We start from the raw sequence: 12,710 nt of genomic DNA, 5'->3' as shown, positions 1-12,710 counted from the left end.
AAAATGGCTGCCGTCGGAGATATTGAGGCGCTGCATCCGGGAGATGGCCTGAACACTTTCCACCTCGTGGGAGGCTTGTTTTTCACTCTCATCCATTTTGTATTGTGAGTAGCGGGTTTTGGAATGCTCATGCACAGTGCATGTTTCAATAGCGACTTTTTAAAAATAAATTTAGAATACCCAATTATTTTTTCCAATTAAGGGGCAATTTAGCATGGCCAATCCACCTAAGTTGCACATCTTTTGGGTTGTGGGGGTGAAACCCACGCAGACACGGGGAGAACTTGCAAACTCCACACAGACAGTGACCCAGGGCCAGGTTTCGAACCCGGGTCCTCAGCGCCGGAGGTCAATAGCGACTTTTAAGGTCACATGCTTGATTTTCAACAATTGCTCTCGCAGAGGATCAGAGTGGACTCCAAAAACGATTTGGTCTCTGATCAAGGAGTCAGTTATGTCACCGAAGTTGCAGGATTGCGCTAGCAGTGTAAGGTTAGTGTTATGTCCGGGTTTACAGAACCCCAAAGTGTTTCATGGAATTCAACCGACCCACAACTTTTAATAGATTGTGGTGTGGGAAGCGCACGGTGTACTCTCCAGGTGTGATACAGCAATTATGGACAAACGGTTTTTAAAACAAAACAATGTTTATTCTATGAACTTAAGTTAACCTTTTAAAAACAAACAATGAATATCTTAACACCCATTACTTCAAAGATAACCCCAAAAGACTACAACACTAAATAATCCTTCAAACTGTTCCTTTAAACATACAAAAGACTTCAAACCTTCAAAACTAATAACACATTAAGTTACATTCAATATATTTACACTCTTTGGATTGCAGAAATCAACAGACCAGCTCTGTGTTTCTTCCTGCAGCTCTCAGCAAAACACACAGACACTCCCAGCTGCCTTCTCAAACTGAAACTCAAAAAAGCAGAAGTGAGCTCAGCTCCCCCCACCCTCTGACATCACTTCAGTAATATGATCAGCTCCATTTCTTAAAGGTACATTGCTTAAACATCCATTTCTTAAAGGTACTCTCACATGACATTAGTCAGATAACTATTGAAGGATTCATCTTTACCTTGCATTCTTTGGTTGAAGATGTAGCGCTCGAATATTTCTTTGGTGTCCACCTCGCAGTCGAATTTGTCCAGGATGGTTTGATATTTTGTTTTCTCCTGCCCTTCGGAAAATTGAAAGGAGTTGAAGACCTCTATCTCATGGTCACCCGCAGTGGTGAGTAGAAGAGCTATCTTGCGAGAATTGGTCGCGCTATTTAGGTCGGATGCTTCCACGAATAGCTGGAACATTTGCTTGAATGAACACCAGTTAGCACTAAGATTACCGGTGTTCCTGAATTGATAAGGGGCCTGAATCTTGTCCATCATGCCTGGATTCAGAAACTGGTTGTCTTTGACCTTGCTGAGTTGAACTAGGTAGAGAGAACAGTCACTCCTGTACCATGTTGTGTTATGTTACTTCGTGTAACATAAACTGCTACTGGATGTCGGCTTTACGAAAGGATACTCCAGATTATGAAATGAATTCAACGTGTTTATTGAACTATTAACACAGTTCTCAAAAGAGTTCGACTCTCTGCTAATCTAACTGTAGTAACTCACTCTAACTGTAGCAGCTTGCTCGAAGCTACGTGCTGGGGTGTGATGCTGCTGATCAACCCTGTCTAACTCTCTAGATGTCTGTCTGTGGAAGAGGCAGGGTGTGTGTGTCTTGTCACTTTTATAGTGTTTGTGTCCTGCCCCTTTGTGGTGATGCCACCTCTGGGTGTCCTGATTATCCGTTGGTTGTTTCCTATTCTGATTATCTATTGGTTGCATGTTTGCATATCATGACAAAACCCACGCAGACACGGAGAGAATGTGCAAACTCCACACGGACAGTGACCCGGGGCTGGGATCAAACCCGGGCCCTCAACGCCATAGGCAGCAGTGCTAACCACTGCGCCACCCATGCCGGCCCTCTCCAGGTGATGATTTAAGTTCTCGTTGCATCTGTAAAAAAATCAAGAGGTTTGTCCTGGAACTCGCCATGCTTAGTCTTCAAATGCCTTTGAAGTTTAGAGGGTTTTAATCTTTCATTTGCCTGTGCTTCCCTGCATATAACACACATGAGCTTTGCATTGGCACAGTTAATAAACCCACACTTCAAGAAATCACCCTTATGCTGTTTTGTCCCTGCTTTCAGCTTTTTAATGGGTTCTTCACCAGAGTTCACAGCAGCACTGCTGGCAGCCACAGAATGGAGGAAACTCTCTCGCGCCCAGAACACGCAACGTCAGTGTGACCTACCCTCTGCCGCCACGTCTGGAGAGAAGACTCCATTGATTTTTTAAAGGAATCTGCTCCTGGGTCAGCGTGCTGGCGTGAGGGGGAGGCAGTCTGCCTCGCTGGGCGCCGGCCCTGCGTCCCGCTGATACATACGTGGAATGGCTGGCATTCTGAAAGCCGGTCGTGGCCGCCATTTTTAAAAGCCTGTCTCAGCCGTTGGGGACTTATTCCCATGAACGGGAACGGCGCGACCGATAGCACTGTGACCCTCCCGACACCCTCCTGCGGGTCGCGACCCTGAGTTTGACAATGACTGTTGTAGATGGTACACATGGCTGTCACTGTTCGGCAGTGGTGGAGGATTTGAAGGTTTGTGAAAGGGATAACAATCAAGCTGGCTGGCTGCTTTGTCCTGGATGGTGTTGAGCTTCTTGAGTCTTGGTGGAGCTGTGCTCATCCAAGCAAGTCGAGAGTGTTGTATTACACTCCTGACTTGTGCCTTGAAGATGGTGGACAGGCTTTTGGGGGGGGAGGGGGTCAGAAGGTGAGTTATCCGCACTAATTAGCTTTTATCATATGTTTGGATGTTTCTCTCAAGGTGATTGTGGAGCAGAAGAGACTGTTGTTAACTCCCTTCTGGAATATGTCTTTGCAAAGAAGGTCTGGCGAGAGATGCAATGGCTTTCGTAAGGTTCATCCAGAGCCAGGTCTGTGACACAGGACTCTGGGCCCTAAAGGCTTTCCCCAGGCCTGCGCACCGAGACAAACATCAACTGCGGCTGGAGGATCATCCACTCGACTTTTTCAGCAATGCTCTTTGGTCTGCTTCGGGAGGGGGTGAGGGAGTGGGGTTTTAGAGAACAGATCGGTAAGAAGAAGGGGGGGTACGATCTCATGTGGACTTTACCCCGAGCAAAGTGCATCCACCTAAAGATAGCGCCCTTCCTTTTAAAAATGTTACAAAAATGGCTTGCCCACTTCCGCTCGGCTGCCGAGATTTAAAGATGGCGGGCCTGTTGCTGATTCTGGCTCCTGCCCACCTGCTGTGTTATGCGGGTGAGCTGGGGGGTGGGTGGGAAGTTCGTCAGTTGGGAACCTACTGTATTTTACTTGCCACATTGCCAAAAACACGCCTGACTGGGGCACATAAAAGCAGCCCAGGGTTCCTGAGGAGAAGGTAACTATGAAGGAGGGATCAATCTGACCCCATGGCAACAAAGTTAGATATAATGCAGATGCACAGAATCCAAGAGAAATTAATAAAGAAGCAAACAGTTGTTTGGTAATCCAAAACTTGAGTACTGCTGAAGAAAGACATTTTGTCAAAGCTTTTTGTCTTGCACTCACCAGGTCAACCGCAAGAATATCAATGTCAAGGGAAACAACAGCTTCATACAATAATAATAGCTTATTGTCACAAGTAGGCTTCAATGAAGTTACTGTGAAAAGCCCCTAGTCACCACATTCCGGTGCCTGTTCAGGGAGGCAAGAACGTGAATTGAACCCATGCTGCTGGTCTTGTTCTGCATTACAAGCCAGCTGTCTTAGCCCACTGTGCTAAACCAGCCCTTGTATGAATAGTATGAATAGAGAGTGCAGATAGGTTGGTGTGTAGACTCCAATTGGTAGAGGCATTGCCATGGAGAATGCACCAGCTAATGGCAACTGACAGTCAACTGCCAAGCATTGTTTGAAAGAGTTCACCTTAACGCTACCATGGATGTCCAAATAGATGGTGTTGTCATGTATCCTCGCTCGGCCCAATTCGCGCATTCGTCTTTGTTGGGTTCCATGAGAAGCATGGCATTGATGGAATGACACCTAATCTCCTACACTTTGCATATTTCCGATATGTGGGTGGTGCATTTGCAATATTTCATTCCACAGCTGCATGATTTCCTGCACTCAAATTCACCTTTGAAATGAAGCTGTCAAAGGAACTCCCTTTCCTTGACACAGTACATAGAACATAGAACATAGAAAATACAGCACAGAACAGGCCCTTCGGCCCACGATGTTGTGCCGAACCTTTGTCCTAGATTAATTAGATTATCATTGAATTTACAGTGCAGAAGGAGGCCATTCGGCCCCTTGAGTCTGCACCAGCTCTTGGAAAGAGCACCCTACCCAAACTCAACACCTCCACCCACCACCAAGGGCAATTTGGACATTAAGGGCAATTTATCATTGGCCAATTCACCTAACCCGCACATCTTTGGACTGTGGGAGGAAACCGGAGCACCCGGAGGAAACCCACGCAGACACGGGGAGGACGTGCAGACTCCGCACAGACAATGACCCAAGCTGGAATCGAACCTGGGACCATGGATCTGTGAAGCAATTGTGCTATCCACAATGCTACCGTGCTGCCCTTAAGAACAAATAAATCTACACTATATCATTTTCCCGTAATCCATGTACCTATCCAACAGCTGCTTAAAGGTCCCTAATGTTTCCGACTCAACTACTTCCACAGGCAGTGCATTCCATGCCCCCACTACTCTCTGGGTAAAGAACCTACCTCTGATATCCCTCCTATATCTTCCACCTTTCACCTTAAATTTATGTCCCCTTGTAATGGTGTGTTCCACCTGGGGAAAAAGTCTCTGACTGTCTACTCTATCTATTCCCCTGATCATCTTATAAACCTCTATCAAGTCGCCCCTCATCCTTCTCCGCTCTAATGAGAAAAGGCCTAGCACCCTCAACCTTTCCTCGTAAGACCTACTCTCCATTCCAGGCAACATCCTGGTAAATCTTCTTTGCACCTTTTCCAGAGCTTCCACATCCTTCCTAAAATGAGGCGACCAGAACTGTACACAGTACTCCAAATGTGGCCTTACCAAGGTTTTGTACAGCTGCATCATTACCTCATGGCTCTTAAATTCAATCCCTCTGTTAATGAACGCGAGCACACCATAGGCCTTCTTCACAGCTCTATCCACTTGAGTGGCAACTTTCAAAGATGTATGAACATAGACCCCAAGGTCTCTCTGCTCCTCCACAATGCCAAGAACTCTACCGTTAACCCTGTATTCCGCATTCATATTTGTCCTTCCAAAATGGACAACCTCACACTTTTCAGGGTTAAACTCCATCTGCCACTTCTCAGCCCAGCTCTGCATCCTATCTATGTCTCTTTGCAGCCGACAACAGCCCTCCTTACTATCCACAACTCCACCAATCTTCGTATCGTCTGCAAATTTACTGACCCACCCTTCAACTCCCTCATCCAAGTCATTAATGAAAATCACAAACAGCAGAGGACCCAGAACTGATCCCTGCGGTACACCACTGGTAACTGGGATCCAGGCTGAATATTTGCCATCGACCACCACTCTCTGACTTCTATCGGTTAGCCAGTTCGTTATCCAACTGGCCAAATTTCCCACTATCCCATGCCTCCTTACTTTGTGCAGAAGCCTACCATGGGGAACTTTATCAAATGCCTTACTAAAATCCATGTACACTACATCCACTGCTTTACCTTCATCCACATGCTTGGTCACCTCCTCAAAGAATTCAATAAGATTTGTAAGGCAAGACCTACCCCTCACAAATCCGTGCTGACTATCCCTAATCAAGCAGTGTCTTTCCAGATGCTCAGAAATCCTATCCTTCAGTACCCTTTCCATTACTTTGCCTACCACCGAAGTAAGACTAACTGGCCTGTAATTCCCAGGGTTATCCCTAGTTCCTTTTTTGAACAGGGGCACGACATTCGCCACTCTCCAATCCCCTGGTACCACCCCTGTTGACAGTGAGGACGAAAAGATAATTGCCAACGGCTCTGCAATTTCATCTCTTGCTTCCCATAGAATCCTTGGATATATCCCGTCAGGCCCGGGGGACTTGTCTATCCTCAAGTTTTTCAAAATGCCCAACACATCTTCCTTCCTGACAAGTATTTCCTCGAGCTTACCAATCTGTTTCACACTGTCCTCTCCAACAATATCGCCCCTCTCATTTGTAAATACAGAAGAAAAGTACTCATTCAAGACCTCTCCTATCTCTTCAGACTCAATACACAATCTCCCGCTACCGTCCTTGATCGGACCTACCCTCGCTCTAGTCATTCTCATATTTCTCACATATGTGTAAAAGGCCTTGGGGTTTTCCTTGATCCTACCCGCCAAAGATTGTTCATGCCCTCTCTTAGCTCTCCTAATCCCTTTCTTCAGTTCCCTCCTGGCTATCTTGTATCCCTCCAATGCCCTGTCTGAACCTTGTTTCCTCAGCCTTACATAAGTCACCTTTTTCCTCTTAACAAGACATTCAACCTCTCTTGTCAACCATGGTTCCCTCACTCGACCATCTCTTCCCTGCCTGACAGGGACATACATATCAAGGACACGTAGCATCTGTTCCTTGAACAAGTTCCACATTTCACTTGTGTCCTTCCCTGCCAGCCTATGTTCCCAACTTATGCACTTCAATTCTTGTCTGACAACATCGTATTTACCCTTCCCCCAATTGTAAACCTTGCCCTGTTGCACGTACCTATCCCTCTCCATTACGAAAGTGAAAGTCACAGAATTGTGGTCACTATCTCCAAAATGCTCCCCCACTAACAAATCTATCACTTGCCCTGGTTCATTACCCAGTACTAAATCCAATATTGCCCCTCCTCTGGTTGGACAATCTACATACTGTGTTAGAAAAGCTTCCTGGACACACTGCACAAACACCACCCCATCCAAACTATTTGATCTAAAGAGTTTCCACTCAATATTTGGGAAGTTAAAGTCGCCCATGACTACTACCCTATGACTTCTGCACCTTTCCAAAATCTGTTTCCCAATCTGTTCCTCCACATCTCTGCTACTATTGGGGGGCCTATAGAAAACTCCTAACAAGGTGACTGCTCCTTTCCTATTTCTGACTTCAACCCATACTACCTCAATAGGGTGATACTCCTCAAACTGCCTTTCTGCAGCTGTTATACTATCTCTAATTAATAATGCCACCCCCCCCACCTCTTTTACCACCCTCCCTAATCTTATTGAAACATCTATAACCAGGGACCTCCAACAACCATTTCTGCCCCTCTTCTATCCAAGTTTCCGTGATGGCCACCACATCGTAGTCCCAAGTACCGATCCATGCCTTAAGTTCACCCACCTTATTCCTGATGCTTCTTGCGTTGAAGTATACACACTTCAACCCATCTCCGTGCCTGCAAATACTCTCCTTTGTCAGTGTTCCCTTCCCCACTGCCTCATTACAAGCTTTGGCGTCCTGAATATCGGCTACCTTAGTTGCTGGACTACAAATCCGGTTCCCATTCCCCTGCCAAATTAGTTTAAACCCTCCCGAAGAGTACTGGCAAACCTCCCTCCCAGGATATTGGTGCCCCTCTGGTTCAGGTGCAACCCGTCCTGCTTGTACAGGTCCCACCTTCCCCAGAATGCGCTCCAATTATCCAAATACCTGAAGCCCTCCCTCCTACACCATTCCTGCAGCCACGTGTTCAACTGCACTCTCTCTCTATTCCTAGCCTCGCTATCACGTGGCACCGGCAACAAACCAGAGATGACAACTCTGTCTGTCCTGGCTTTCAACTTCCAGCCTAACTCCCTAAACTTGTTTATTACCTCCACACCCCTTTTCCTACCTATGTCATTGGTACCAATGTGCACCACGACTTCTGGCTGCTCCCCCTCCCCCTTAAGGATCCTGAAGACACGATCCGAGACATCCCTGGCCCTGGCACCCGGGAGGCAACATACCTTCCGGGAGTCTCGCTCGCGACCACAGAATCTCCTATCTATTCCCCTAACCATTGAATCTCCTACAACTATTGCTTTTCTATTCTCCCCCCTTCCCTTCTGAGCCCCAGAGCCAGACTCAGTGCCAGAGACCTGGCCGCTAGGGCCTTCCCCCGGTAGGTCATCCCCCCCAACAGCATCCAAAACGGTATACTTGTTTTGAAGGGGAACGGCCACGAGGGATCCCTGCACTGTCGGCCTGTTTGTTTTTTTCCCCCTGACTGTAACCCAGCTATTCTTGTCCTGTACCTTGGGTGTGGTTACCTCCCTGTAACTCTTCTCAATCACCCCCTCTGCCTCCCGGATGATCCGAAGTTCATCCAGCTTCAGCTCCAGTTCCCTAACACGGTCTTTGAGGAGCTGAAGTTGGGTGCACTTCCCGCAGGTATAGTCAGCGGGGACACCAGTGGTATCCCTCACCACCCACATCCTACAGGAGGAGCATGTAACTGGCCTAGCCTCCATCCCCTCTTACCTGACAGAATATAGCTGCCCTGTGGACTAACTAGATCTCCGCCCTCCGACTCTGCTCCCAGTCAGCTACACTTCCTGTAAACTCCTGGCTCTCTTCGTACTCTTTGCGGAAATGTCGGAAACAAAATGAAAGGAGCACCTTACTCCCTCCTCACCTAACTCCCTCGGTCACCAAACTCTCACTATCGCACTCAAAAATCACCAAATTCAGCACTCAGTACAAAGAACAAAGAAAAGTACAGCACAGGAACAGGCCCTTCGGCCCTCCAAGCCCGTGCCGACCATGCTGCCCGACTAAACTACAATCTTCTACACTTCCTGGGTCCGTATCCCTCTATTCCCATCCTATTCATGTATTTGTCAAGATGCCCCTTAAATGCCACTATCGTCCCTGCTTCCACCACCTCCTCCGGCAGCGAGTTCCAGACACCCACTACCCTCTGTGTAAAAAACTTGCCTCGTACATCTACTCTAAACCTTGCCCCTCTCACCTTAAACCTATGCCCCCTAGTAATTGACCCCTCTACCCTGGGGAAAGGCCTCTGACTATCCACTCTGTCTATGCCCCTCATAATTTTGTAGACCTCTATCAGGTCGCCCCTCAACCTCCGTCGTTCCAGTGAGAACAAACCGAGTTTATTCAACCGCTCCTCATAGCTAATGCCCTCCATACCAGTCAACATTCTGGTAAATCTCTTCTGCACCCTCTCTAAAGCCTCCACATCCTTCTGGTAGTGTGGCGGCCAGAATTGAACACTATACTCCCAAGTGTGGCCTAACTAAGGTTCTATACAGCTGCAACATGACTTGCCAATTCTTATACTCAATGCCCCGGCCAATGAAGGCAAGCATGCCGTATGCCTTCTTGACCACCTTCTCCACCTGTGTTGCCCCTTTCAGTGACTTGTGGGCCTGTACACCTAGATCTCTCTGACTTTCAATACTCTTGAGGGTTCTACCATTCACTGTATATTCCCTACCTGCATTAGACCTTCCAAAATGCATTACCTAGGATGCATTAAGGATCTGTCCAATGGGCCTCATGCCCTCAACGTCCCCGCTCTTTCCCCACACCCCTGCAAACATTTCTGTCATAACCTGCACGGGACTTACGAGGTAGGAATGATTGTCTTCCCTGTGTCCCTCACGGAGCACGAGCTCCCCCGTCAATAATAATAATAATCTTTATTAGTGTCACAAGTAGGATTACATTAACACTGCAATGAAGTTACTGTGAAAATCCCCGAGTTGCCACACTTCGGGTACACGTAGGGAGAATTCAGAATGTCCAATTCACCTAACAAGCACGACTCTCGGGACTTGCGGGAGGAAACCAGAGCACCCGGAGTAAACCCACGCAGACACGGGGAGAACGTGCAGACTCCGCACAGACAGTGACCCAAGCCGGGAATCGAACCTGGGACCCTGGCGCTGTGAAGCAACAATGCTAACCACTGTTCTACCTTGCCGCCCATATTAGAACATAGAACATAGAACGATACAGCGCAGTACAGGCCCTTCGGCCCACGATGTGGGGAACCTTATCAAACGCTTTACTGAAATTCATATACACCACATCAACTGCTCTACCCTCGTCTACCTGTTCAGTCACCTTCTCAAAGAACTCGATAAGGTTTGTGAGGCATGACCTACCCATCACAAAGCCATGCTGACTATCCCTGATCATATTATTCCTATCTAGATGATTATAAATCTTGTCTCTTATAATCCCCTCCAAGACTTTACCCACAACAGACGTGAGGCTCACTGGTCTATAGTTGCCAGGGTTGTCTCTACTCCCCTTTTTGAACAAAGGGACCACATTTGCTATCCTCCAGTCCTCTGACACTATTCCTGTAGCCAATGATGACATAAAAATCAAAGCCAAAGGCCCAGCAATCTCTTCCCTGGCTTCCCAGAGAATCCTCTTCAGACTCCACACACAACTTCCCATCCCTGTCCTTGACTGGCCCTACTCTTACCCTAGTCATTCTTTTATTCCTGACATACCTATAGAAAGCTTTTGGGTTTTCCTTGATCCTACCTGCCAAATACTTCTCATGTCCCCTCCTTGCTCGTCTTAGCTCTCTCTTTAGATCCTTCCTCGCTACCTTGTAACTATCAATCGCCCCAACTGAAACTTCACACCTCATCTTCACATAGGCCTCCTTCTTCCTCTTAACAATAGATTCCACTTCTTTGGTAAACCACGGTTCCCTCGCTCGACGCCTTCCTCCCTGCCTGACCGGTACGTACTTATCAAGAACACGCAGTAGCTGTTCCTTGAACAAGCTCCACTTATCCAGTGTGCCCAACACTTGTAGCCTACTTCTCCAACCTATCCCCCCCAAGTCATGTCTAATGGCATCATAATTGCCCTTCCCCCAGCTATAACTCTTGCCCTGCGGTGTATACTTATCCCTTTCCATCACTAACGTAAACGTCACCGAATTGTGGTCACTGTCCCCAAAGTGCTCTCCTACCTCCAAATCCAACACCTGGCCTGGTTCATTACCCAAAACCAGATCCAAAGTGGCCTCGCCTCTTGTTGGCCTGTCAACATATTGTGTCAGGAAACCCTCCTGCACACATTGTACAAAAAACAACCCAACTAATGTACTCGAACTATATATTTTCCAGTCAATATTTGGAAAGTTAAAGTCTCCCATAATAACTACCCTGTTACTTTCGCTCTTTTCCAGAATCATCTTCGCCATCCTTTCCTCTAGATCCCTAGAACAATTTGGAGGCCGATAGAAAACTCCCAACAGGGTGACCTCTCCTTTCCTGTTTCTAACCTCAGCCCATACTACCTCGGAAGAAGAGTCCCCATCTAGCATCCTCTCCGCCGCCTTAATACTGCTCTTGACTAGCAGCGCCACACCTCCCCCTCTTTTGCCTCCTTCTCTGAGCTTACTAAAACACCTAAACCCCGGAACCTGCAACATCCATTCCTGTCCCTGCTCTATCCATGTCTCCGAAATGGCCACAACATCGAAGTCCCAGGTACCAACCCATGCTGCCAGTTCCCCTACCTTATTTCGTATACTCCTGGCATTGAGGTAGACACACTTCAAACCACCTACCTGAACACTGGCCCCCTCCTGCGAAGTCAAATCTGTGCTCCTGACCTCTATACTCTCATTCTCCCGTACCCTAAAACTGCAATCCAGGTTCCCATGCCCCTGCTGCATTAGTTTAAACTCCCCCAAAGAGCACTAACAAATCTCCCCCCCAGGATATTTGTGCCCCTCAGGTTCAGATGTAGACCATCCTGTCTGTAGAGGTCCCACCTTCCCCAGAAAGAGCCCCAGTTATCCAGAAATCTGAATCCCTCCCGCCTGCACCATCCCTGTAGCCACGTGTTTAATTGCTCTCTCTCCCTATTCCTCATCTCATTATCACGTGGCACGGGCAACAACCCAGAGATAACAACTCTGTTTGTTCTCGTTCTGAGCTTCCATCCTAGCTCCCTGAAAGCCTGCCTGACATCCTTGTCCCCTTTCCTACCTATGTCGTTAGTGCCAATGTGGACCACGACTTGGGGCTGCTCCCCCTCCCCCTTAAGGACCCGGAAAACACGATCCGAGACATCACGTACCCTTGCACCTGGGAGGCAACATGCCAAACGTGAGTCTCTCTCGCTCCCACAAAATCTCCTATCTGTGCCCCTGACTATCGAGTCCCCAATTACTAATGCTCTGCTCCTCTCCCCCCTTCTCTTCTGAGCAACAGGGACAGACTCCGTGCCAGAGGCCCGTACCCCATGGCTTACCCCTGGTAAGTCCCCCCCCCCCCCACAAGTATCCAAAGCGGTATACTTGTTACTCAGGGGAACAACCGCAGGGGATCCCTGCACTGACTGCTTCTTCCCAGTCCCTCTTACAGATACCCATCTATCTCCAATCTTTGGTGTAACTAACTCCCTGAAGCTTCTATCTATGACCCCTTCTGCCTCCCGAATGATCCGAAGTTCATCCAACTCCAGCTCCAGTTCCCTAACTCGGTCTTGGAGGAGCTGGAGATGGCTGCACTTCCTGCAGGTAAAATCAGCAGGGACACTAACGGCATCCCTCACCTCAAACATCCTGCAGGAGGAACATTGCACTCCCTTCCCTGCCATCCCTCTAACTTCCAACCAAGATCTGGCTAATAAATAAATTTAAAAATT

This window comes from Scyliorhinus torazame, chromosome 4 (assembly GCF_047496885.1).
Source record: "Scyliorhinus torazame isolate Kashiwa2021f chromosome 4, sScyTor2.1, whole genome shotgun sequence".
NCBI lineage: Eukaryota > Metazoa > Chordata > Chondrichthyes > Carcharhiniformes > Scyliorhinidae > Scyliorhinus > Scyliorhinus torazame.
The sequence above is the reverse complement of the archived record's forward strand: the minus strand, read 5'-3'. Positions refer to the sequence as shown.